Source organism: Tupaia chinensis, unplaced genomic scaffold, assembly GCF_000334495.1.
Source record: "Tupaia chinensis unplaced genomic scaffold, TupChi_1.0 Scaffold000105_1, whole genome shotgun sequence".
NCBI lineage: Eukaryota > Metazoa > Chordata > Mammalia > Scandentia > Tupaiidae > Tupaia > Tupaia belangeri.
In genome coordinates, this window is record NW_006159569.1 from 2,519,179 (window position 1) to 2,529,750 (window position 10,572).

At 39.0% G+C, this 10,572-nt stretch overlaps 1 pseudogene; it reads left to right on the forward strand.

Annotated features, from left to right (window-relative positions):
* The first annotated feature begins 10,186 nt into the window (after window positions 1-10,186).
* LOC102502028 (6.8 kDa mitochondrial proteolipid-like) lies at window positions 10,187-10,368 on the forward strand (annotated as a pseudogene).
* Window positions 10,369-10,572: the final 204 nt, after the last annotated feature.

The window sequence follows — 10,572 nt, forward strand, 5'->3', positions numbered from 1 at the left end:
GGGGGATGGTCACGCCGCAATCCCTTCTTTCCATTCTCCTCTTGGGATCTTGGGCATGCACACACACGCACCGGGTGTGAGTTTTAAGCCACTGGGTCCAGGACAGGAACTATGGTCGACTTATGTGGGAGTCCAGCGACAGCCATTATGCTAACTGCTGGTCCCCATCCCTGGCATTTTTCAAGCTGCTGTGTCCAGGATTCATACTGCAGAGTTGCCATGTGGGATCCAGTCACTAACTACCATGCCACCAACTGGCCTCCAATATTGCATTTTTAAAAAGTCGGTTCTTATCAAAGGTATCAATATTCAGGCATCATGGGTCAGGGAGTAAAGAAGCTGGTCAGGAGTGAGGTAGAGCACTTCATTGTGTCTTGATTCTAACTTTTCCAAAGATGACGTCTTACACCTTTGAAGCTAGGACTCTCCAAGCAAAAGGCCAGCTCTGTCTTCTGAATGTAGCGCTTCTCTTAGGTTAAACTACTCAACCTCTTTAATTATTAAATTCTTTTTCTATAACAAGAAAACAATAAAAGCAGTGTCAATTCAGTCATGGTCAATCAGGAAGAGTCAAACCCGTCTATGTATGGTAATCAGAGAAATTTAACCCAGAGAGATGATTAGATGGAAATCCAGGATCATGAGAGAACCATGACTTATACATTTGTTTCTTTTTTTCTATTATAAAGCATGTTATTACTGAAATAAAGGTTCATAAAGTATATTTTTGTCTAATTTGGATTTTTTTTAAAACCTAAAGAAATATTAGACTTAAAATTTTTACAACTTTCAATGTCAGCTTTTGCTGCATAGCGAACAACCACATCTCAAGGGCATACAAAAATAAGAATTTATTTTTCACTCTCAGTCTGAGAATTAGCTGGGCTTTCAGACCATGGGTCAGTTCAGGTTTGTTATACCTGCCCCATTCTAGGGATAAATCACTAGACAGTCAGCAGCTACCTGAGGGCACATTATTCTCCTGACAGAGGTGAGGTAGTACCCAGAAGTTCAAGCAGAAACACACAATGCTTCCAAATGTCTAGAGTTGGAACCACCAAACTACCACATTCACCTTCATTCTATTGGCAAAAGCAATTCACCTGATTACTCCTAACATCAATGGGTTGCAAAGTATACTTCTCTCATGGACATGTTGGGGAGATAGTAGATATTTGAGAACAATAACTCAGTCTACCACAAAAGAACAAAACTAAGATATTTTTAAGTTTGCACACTGGAACCAGCAGATGACATAGCAATTACATTGCTAGACTCTCACATAGCTGACTGTGGTTCAAGTGCCTGACCCGGTGGCTTGAAACTCATGCTGGACATGTATGAGTGCATGCCAAAGATCCCAGGAGTACAATGGATAAGGAATTGAGGCATGGCCATCCCCCTTCGGGGGGGGGGGTAATTTCTCACTTTCCTTTTCTCACTGTCACGCTCTCTCTCCAGTGAGCACATGTGCCCTAGGGCAAAAACCTCTAAAAACTGGTTGCACATAGAGAAAAAGAGGCATAAATATTACAAAAAAAGTTAGAAAATATTTTAGAGACAGAAATTTTATTTAAAATATGCTGTAGCTACAGCTAAAGTACTTCCCTGGGCCTCTCAGCAGCTCACTTTCAGGTTTCTGGGCTCTTAATACTCTGCTATCAATCATGTGAGAGCTAGTTGTTGTCTCTTCCTTAGAGAGCTCTTGCTACCACAGTTTCATTCCTCTCTACTTTCTAGATCTCTGCTTCATTAGTCCCATGCACGCATGACTCTGGCTCACTATAAGTAGGACTTTTACTATTGGGTTGTCAGGAAAGTCACGCCACATTTTTGCATGGAAAAATATGTCATGACTTTCTCAATGACCTAATAGTTTATCACTGTGATTGGGCAAAGCTAGAGGCTTCTCATCAGCTGAGAATCACCTGCCTTCAGGTCACATGATTATTTCTGTTCCCATTAGCTCTATCCTGTAAGTAGTTACAGGATATAGATGAAGTTATTATGTATAACAGGAATCACCACAGGCAACTAGTTTTTTGTAGAGGTATGTCAGTTTCTTTGGAAAGAGAATTTTTGAGTTTGGTAAGGAATTCTGAGACTGCTTAGAAAAGAGTGCTTTAGAGACCAGCAGTGGCATAATAGTTACGTCACTGGACTCCCATGTAGTAACCGTAGTTCTAGTCCAAGACCTGAAGGATCAAAACACATGCTGGGTATGATGTGTGCATAGGTGCCCAAAATCCCAAGAGGAAAATGAAGGAGAAGCGATTGCAGCACAACCATGTTCCCAGGGTGATTTCTCACTTTCTGTCCTCTCTTTCTCTCTGGTGAGTGCACACGACATATAATAAAAATCTCTCTTAAAAAAAAAAAAATAAGAGTGTTTTAACTGACAAGCTCTTTTCCTGTCTTACTGTCTTATTGTGAAGACAACCAGAGTACTACTGGAAAGAATGAAGGGAGAGTAAAAGCAAGGCAGGGAGGAAGGAAAGGAAGAAATGAAATGTGGAGAAATAGAATATAAAATATCTCCAACAACTTGCCTTCCCTACTTAACTCTATGTTACTTCAATCTCTCTCCCTCTCTCTCCCTTTCTCTCTCTCTCTGTTTCTCCCAAGACACATGCACATAAAATTCATTTATTTTTGGGTCCCTTCCATAAATCTTCAAGGAAAGAAAGGTTTAACTTTGAAATATCCTATGTATTTAGACAAAATATCATCAATGGAACATCTGGAATCCTCAGCTTGGGGCTTTCCTTAAAAAAAATAAAAATAAATTTAAAAAAAGCAGCCTTTCAGCTGTATTTTTTTTCTTTCTACCAATTCTTTTTGGTTCTTAACTTAGAGCATGCTTATTGCTACACGCTGTGACTGTTTTGGCTCTGTAATTCTGATTCTTGGTCCAATATCAGTTTCCCTTTTTCTTAGCATTTTCACATAGCTGCTTTTCAAGCCTATCCAACTACCCCCAAAGCAACTGTTGGGGTCCAGGGGTTAGTTTGTAGGTCTTAAGGTAAATGCCACATGTAGAAAATAAACAGAAAATAATTGCTATTGAACCATGAACAAACTGTTGGCAAATACTATATTCCATTTAGCTGAAAATTGTAAAGCTACCTGATGGCCTAGTGGTTAACGGAGTCCAGTACCACATGGCTGATCATCCTGTTTGAATCCTACCCTGAAACCTGAAAGAAAACATCTAGTATGTGTGCCCAAACTCCTGAAAGTATGGAGAAATAAATAAATAAAGAGGCACTGCAGCATGACCATGGCCCATGGGGGAAGGAGGCTTTCTCCCACTCATACTTTCCATTTCTCTCTGATGAATGTACAAGCCCTCTGACCAAAAAATTCTAAAATTATTGCCAATAACAACTTGCTAAAATTTTGCTAATTTTAACAATTGTTATCTAGAAAGTAAATGAATTAATCTTAATTACAATAATAAGGACAATAAAATGATATATTATTGGGTACTATGTCAGGAACGTTCTTAACTTATACATTATGTGTAGAATCATATTTGATCTTCATAGTCATCTTCTTTTCTGTGGTGATAATTATAATCTTCATTTTAAAGAGACTGTAACTTAACTTTAAGTTAAATTAAATAACTTAGCCAGTCTACATATTGGCACAGGGGAACACATGAGTGTTCAATAATTGCTTTGATGCAGCCAATCCTTAAGTAAATGAATAGGTTAGTGCTTGAGTTTGGCTGATATAAAAGGCTCAAATAAGCAAGTACTGGCATGTTTACCTGTGTAAGTACTAGTGGTATTAAATATGATGCTAAGAAGTTTGAATCTTTTATAATTGACAGAGGACACACTTAAAAGGCTTTTAAGTGGTAAAGTAAGATTCTCAACATTTTTTTATACCAAATAATCAGAGGGTGTTCTATTTTATGTGCTGAAAAAGGTACATACTTGAGGCAATGAAGTCAGCCCTTTCAGCTTTGCAAAAATGCACATGTGGGTAAAGGAACTGAATTGCAATGGCAGCAGTGGTACTAGAAAGGATAGGATAAATGTGATAAATTTAGCACAGCATCCTACATTTCCAGAACTGAGAAACTGATTAGACACAGCAACTAAGAGAGATGAAGGAGTTAACAGCACTAAAACTGCCTTTTGTGTGAAAGGCATTTCAAGATATTTAGTTGCTTTAGGACCATACTTTTGAATATTAATTGTATTTGTTGTACTGTAAGGCATTTGCTTATCTGGCAAGAAAATATCCAAATGTCTGTAAACTCTTGATTTGGCCAGGGCCAACTTTTTTTTTCTTAATATAGTATCTTTTGGGGAAAAAGTCTTTGTAATTTTAGTGCCACGTATGCATCAGTTATTTTCACTCCTCTGTAACATGACTTAGTGAATTTCCTGACAGGGTATTCTCAATAAATAATTCTTAAATGAATGAATGAGGAAATTTCATCAAGTTCACTAAAAAGCTCTTTGAGATAGGTAGAAATTTGAGTTTCTTTCCATAGGTAAGGACATAGCTTGAATGAGTTGTTTGTTTCCCCAGCTTATATGGTCTTCATTGGACTAGAAACCAGGTAGTTGTCACTAACCCATAAATAAAGATGACTACATTTATAAAATGTAGTCAGGTGAAAAAGAAAAAAAAATAAAAGAAAAAATAATACTTGGGTGACTCAATAGTTAGGTATTCATCTCATGTAGGCATAAAATATGCTACTTCATCTCATGCTATTTCGTTGGATAGAGAACAGTGGGAGATATGCCCCCCTCAGCTCTGACATACCATGGCAGATGTTCACCTGAGTACTCTTCAGGTGCAAACCTTAACCACCTGCAGCCTGAGTCAGAGGCAGAGCTCCCAGCTGAGAATTACAACTGCTTTCATGTCTGAGGGGACTATTGCCTACATACAAATATCAGAAGCAGATCGGCAAAGCAGAAGCCAGTGTCTAATAGCTAACTGTCCAAATCAAAGACTCTCTTTTAGATAACAGAATTCTTAGAATTAACAGGTATACTGTATTATACAGCCTGTGCTCAATCCTATGTTTTTAACTACTATGCTCTTCAAAATTCATATTCCACAAAAAGATAAAAAAGAAGAGGGACCAGCAGATGGCACAATGGTTATGTCACTGGACTCCCACATAGTCTACTGTGGTTCAAGCACCAGACCCAGTGACTTAAAACTCACCCCAGGCATGTGTACATGTATGTACAAAATCTTGAGAGGAGAATGAAAGAGAAGGTGTTGTGGCATGGTCATTCCCCCTGGAGTGGTGATTTCTTGCTTTCTGTTTCTCTTTTACTCTGTCTCTCCAGAGTGTGCACTTGCACTATAGCAAAAATCTCTCTCTCAAAAAAAGAGAAAAGATATATATGTGTTTTTATCAATAGAACCACAGAGAATTTGTAGAAAGGGAATAAGATCTGAGGGCTAGAGTCCTGAATGCTGAGCTGATAAATTTTGCCATCAATAGTCCTATGGTTTTGGTCACATTTCAATATTTCTGAGCCATCATATCCATTTCTCTAAGTAGAGGGACTCAGAAGAATATCTTTTCTATACTTTCATTTCTAAGATACTCTAATTCTCAAATATTAATAAATATCTACTGTGTCATATCAAGGGTGTGGCATTTCATGTAAGAAAGAGGAGGAAAAATACTGGGCAAAGACACAATGCTAACTATGTGTGTGGAACTAAAATAAAATGAACAAGCATTTTTAAAAATTATTTATTTAATTTTACTTTATTATTATTATTATTTTTTTTTTTTTTTAATTTGACCAGAAAGAGATGAGGGGTGGGGAGAGTAAAAAAGCAAGCTACCACGTCCAGGACTCAAACCATAGTCAGCCACATAGGAGTCCACTGCCTAGCCACTTCACTACCTGTCGAACCCCTAAACAAGCATTTTAACAAGGCAAACTAAGAGGTATCACTTCCATAAAAATGGTTTTCTCCCTTGCTCCTACCCAGAAGACACACACATGAACCTCACCATGGCTACATAATGTCCAGAAGAGAAATAAACTTAAGAGCAACAATATCATGAGGTCATCACATTGTCTTCTTTTCTATTTTTAAAAACTTTTCCAGAGGCTGAATGTGCTCACTACAGAGAGACAGAGAGGGAAGGAGAGGGCAAGAGTTCCCCAAATGGGGCATGGTTTTACTGCAGTATCATCTCCTCCATTTTTCCATTTCTTTGGGATGTAGGACACACATGCACATGCTCCCTGCACACACATCTGGCATGGATTTATTAACCATTAGGCCAAAGGGCTGGCCCACATTATCTTCTTATACTATGCTGGAAACAATTAAATATTTATTATACAGCTTAGTGGAAAACTAACAGAATTAAGACACCATAGCTACACTAGAGTTGCATCCAGACCAAAAAGACAAAAAGTTGTGAACAATGCTGACAAAAAAGACAAGGCATGAAGACAGAAACATGTCATTTCTAAAATTTTATTATAACACCAGAATAAAGGAGTTCTGTTGCCTTTCCAATTATAATGCTCTTTTTATAGTTAGTCAGTACTCAATATATTTTAATTTACTTGCAAATTAGTCAACTTGGTCATATCTGCCAAAAAAAAAGAAATAGAGAATATCAGAGAATCTTAGTTTCTTGTGCAGCTTATAATTGACTGAGCCAAACTCAAACCCTGTGCCTGTCACCACTAGACACCCGGTCATAGACTCAGTTATATGAAGAGTTAGCATATTTCACAGAGCACGTCTGGCATTAGTACTTTAAAATTGGTCCCCAAATACTTAAACATGAAAAAAAATAAATAAACAAACAAAATCCATTTCATTTGCTGAAATCTTCAAATATAATATTAGCACTACCTGAACTGTTGTTGCTTTAGAAAATGCTCCGCAATCAAGACAATTACACAGACAGTCAAACCCGCATAGCCAGCCACCCTGGAGTGCTTTTCCTATTGAGCTTATAATAAAATCAGAATCACTTAACTAAACTCCAACATTCTTGGACATTTTTAAATAGAGAAAGTAATTAGGCCAACCTTCCTAACAGCCTGTTAGATGAAAGATTTGAGTGTATAGACTTTCTATATTGTCTCTAGTGCATATCAATTTTTTCTAATTTACTAACTGGTGCATTGTAAAGAAAAGGAAAAAATTAAAATGTTAATGAACCAACAAAAACTGGACTTCAATAATGTTGCTTACTTGGAATATATCAGTTGGCATTAAGCAGGGACACTTTCTGAAGTGTAATACTTTGAATAAGTATGAGTTATGCACAAGAGGATAAAAGTTTGTTAGAAATAATATACCTAAAAAATTTGTCTAGTTGTGACTTTCATAGACTAAAAGAAGTGTAAGCAATGTTTTCAGGTATAATGGCGAAATGGTTGGGAGTTTAATAATACTTTAATAATAAAATGAGTGTTTTTTTAAAAGACTTTACTCAAGTTCACTTGTTTTGAAGTATTATATAATGAATCACACATGCCTTTAAAGCAAGATGTGATGTCTAAATTAAAAATAAAGCATCTTAGCCTAAAACTGTAATAAAGGGAATTTGGAGTGAAATTATAAAAGATTCTGGGATAAAAGTATAGTCAGACAGAATATTGCAGGACAAACAGATTCAGACTGATCACTTTATTCCTCCATATTTTAAAATTGAATATAGGCATCATAGCTTTCTCCTCAAAAGTTCCAATGGACTTGGGAACCAGCAGTTAGCATAATGGCTATGTCGCTGGACTCCCACGTAGTCGACCACGGTTCGCGTCCCAGACCCGGTGGCTTAAAACTCACGCCGGGCGCGTGTGTGTGCGTGCCCGCCCAAGATCCTGAGAGGAGAATGGAGAAGGGACTGCGGCGTGACCATCCCCCCTGGGGGGTGATTTCTCGCTTTCTGTCTCTCTGTCTCTCTCTGTCTGTCTGGCGAGCGCACGCGCCCTATAGCAAAAAACTCTCCAAAAAAAAAAAAAAAATGTTCCAGTGGACTAGGTATCAATTAGCACTGTAAAACAATAATATTCTTAGCAGGAATAACATTCTTGCATTTATTGAGCATTTACTATGTAATAAATTATTTACTATGTCATGCAAAATGCTTAGATTCATGAGCATATTAAGTTCATCAATGACAATACCCAAACTACATTGCTCTAGTTTTTTTTTTTTGCAGTTTTTTTTTTTGCTATAGGGCGCGTGCGCTCGCCCGACAGAGACAGAGAGAGACAGAGAGACACAAGACGAGAAATCATCCCCTGGGGGGATGGCCAAGCCGCAATCCCTTCTCCTCCATTCTCCTCTTAGGATCTTAGGCACGCACGCATACGCCCCCGGCGTGAGTTTTAAGCCACCGGGTCTGGGACGTGAACCGCGGTCAACTACATGGGAGTCCAGCGTCATAGCTATTACACTAACTGCTGGTCTCACATTTCTCTAGTTTTGACAGATTAAATTTCTAGTCTTATGGTCAGTAAATGGTCAAGTTAACAAGTGAAATTAGTTCTGATCTATTCAAAATACTATGTTGTTAGTCACAACTGTATTATTTTTGGGATTTCCTGTCTGAAATGAATTGATTCAGTTGATCTCTACCATCACTGTAAGCTCAGCTAGGTTTTCTTTTTTCTTTTTTTTTGGAGAGGTTTTTGCTATAGGGCGTGTATGCTCGCCAGACAGAGAGAGACAGAGAGACAGAAAGCCAGAAATCCCCTCCAGGAGGGATGGCCACACTGCAATCCCTTCTCCTCCATTCTCCTCTCGGGATCTTGGGCATGCACGCACATGTGCCTGGCGTGAGTTTAAGCCACCAGATCCAGGACTAGAACCGCAGTCAACTACATGGGAGTTCAGTGACATAGCCATTACACTAACTCCTGGTCTCTCAGCTTGATTTTCTGACCTAAAAGATGACCTTACTCATGGAGGAGTGAGTTAGATAAAGAGCCACCAAAACTCCCCAATATTTCTTCAGGCTAACACAAAGTTCTTAGGGCTCTAGAATAATGATACCGTTACACTCTCCTTGTCAACACTTAGAATTTTTTCCCCATGGGACCATATGAAGGATGAAGCTAAACTTCTCACATCTTTTTTTTTTTTTTTTAAAGATTTTTATTATAAGGGTGTGTGTGCTTGCCAGAGAGAGAGAAAGTGAGAAATCACCCCCCACACCCCCGGGGGGTGAGCCACACCACAGTCCCTTCTCTTCTATTCTCTTCTTGGGATTCTGGGCACCGAAGTACATGCATCCAGCAAGTTTTAAGCCACCAGGTCTGGAACTCAAACCACAGTTGACTACGTGGGAGTCCAGTGGCGTAACCATTACACAGTCTGGTAGTCCCTTATCACATCTTTTGATATGAAGTGAGTTTGGAAATGGGTCTGGTTTAGAATTCAGGTCGCCTGTATTCAAATTTCAGAATAATATTGTGTGATCCCTAAGATATCAAGTCTTCCTCATGCATTCTGTGATATTCTGGAAAAGGTTCTTAGAAGCTCTTCAGTGCTGATTGTGTGCATCTCCTCGCTCTTACAGGCTCTTCAGTGCTGATTGTGTGTATCTCCTCCTAATCCCATGTTCAGTGACATGTGTCAATAGTCTAGGGTTGGCCTTGATGAGAGCTTTTATGTATTTATTTATTTTTAATTTGCCAGAGGGTACATTCCCTCACCAGAGAGAAACAGAGTCAGAGAGAGAGGGAGAAGAAGAAAGCTATCTCCATGGAGAATGGTCATACTGCATTCCCTTTTCCTCCATCTCTCCCTCCCTTCAGGATTTTGGACATATGTGCACATGCACCCCGTGTATTTTTTTAAGCCAACAGGACTGGGACTTGAACCACACAGTTGGCTATGTGGGCTCCAGGCCACAAGTAGGTTGGCTATACTCTCATGATGAGAGTATTTACACCACTGAAATAAATTACCAAATGATGGGAATCAGAGCCCACTCTCCCCTCTCCAACTAATTGGTAAATATTTACCAGCATATCATTGAGTAAGAGTTTGCACTAGACAAGGGGTGGCATTCCATTTATGACTCTAAGAAAACTCAATTCGGCTGATGGCTAAATTAAAAATGCATAACTGCAATTACTCCATAAAATCTGTCAAGAGCTGAGTCATTGGCTGTGGAGCCCTGGTATGGCCTGAGCTCTGGTGCTGTGGCAAGATGATTTGGAGTATTACTGAAAATGCTTGGATCCCCATGAAGTCCTACTATTCCTAAGTTTACCAGGAGATTTGGGTAGGGATGGGGTTGATGAGCCTCAACATTCATAAATCAGGAGTGCTGAAAAAAGCAGCAAAGCTTTGAAAGACTAAAGCCCTGCATCTGGCCATTGTCATCATTAACCAGCTTTCTGGAGTGCACAGGAGAGGAAACGTCCTCGACTGCCTGTAAATGAAGCAGGTTGTGTGGTGGGAACGTGGAACATCGCTGCTCACTGGTCCAAGTGCTGTTAACCTTGGCATGTAAATAAACATATCTGTGAGATGTGCCATTACCCAAACGACAACAACAAAAACTGTCGAGCAGAGGTCCCTTTTCCCTAACTC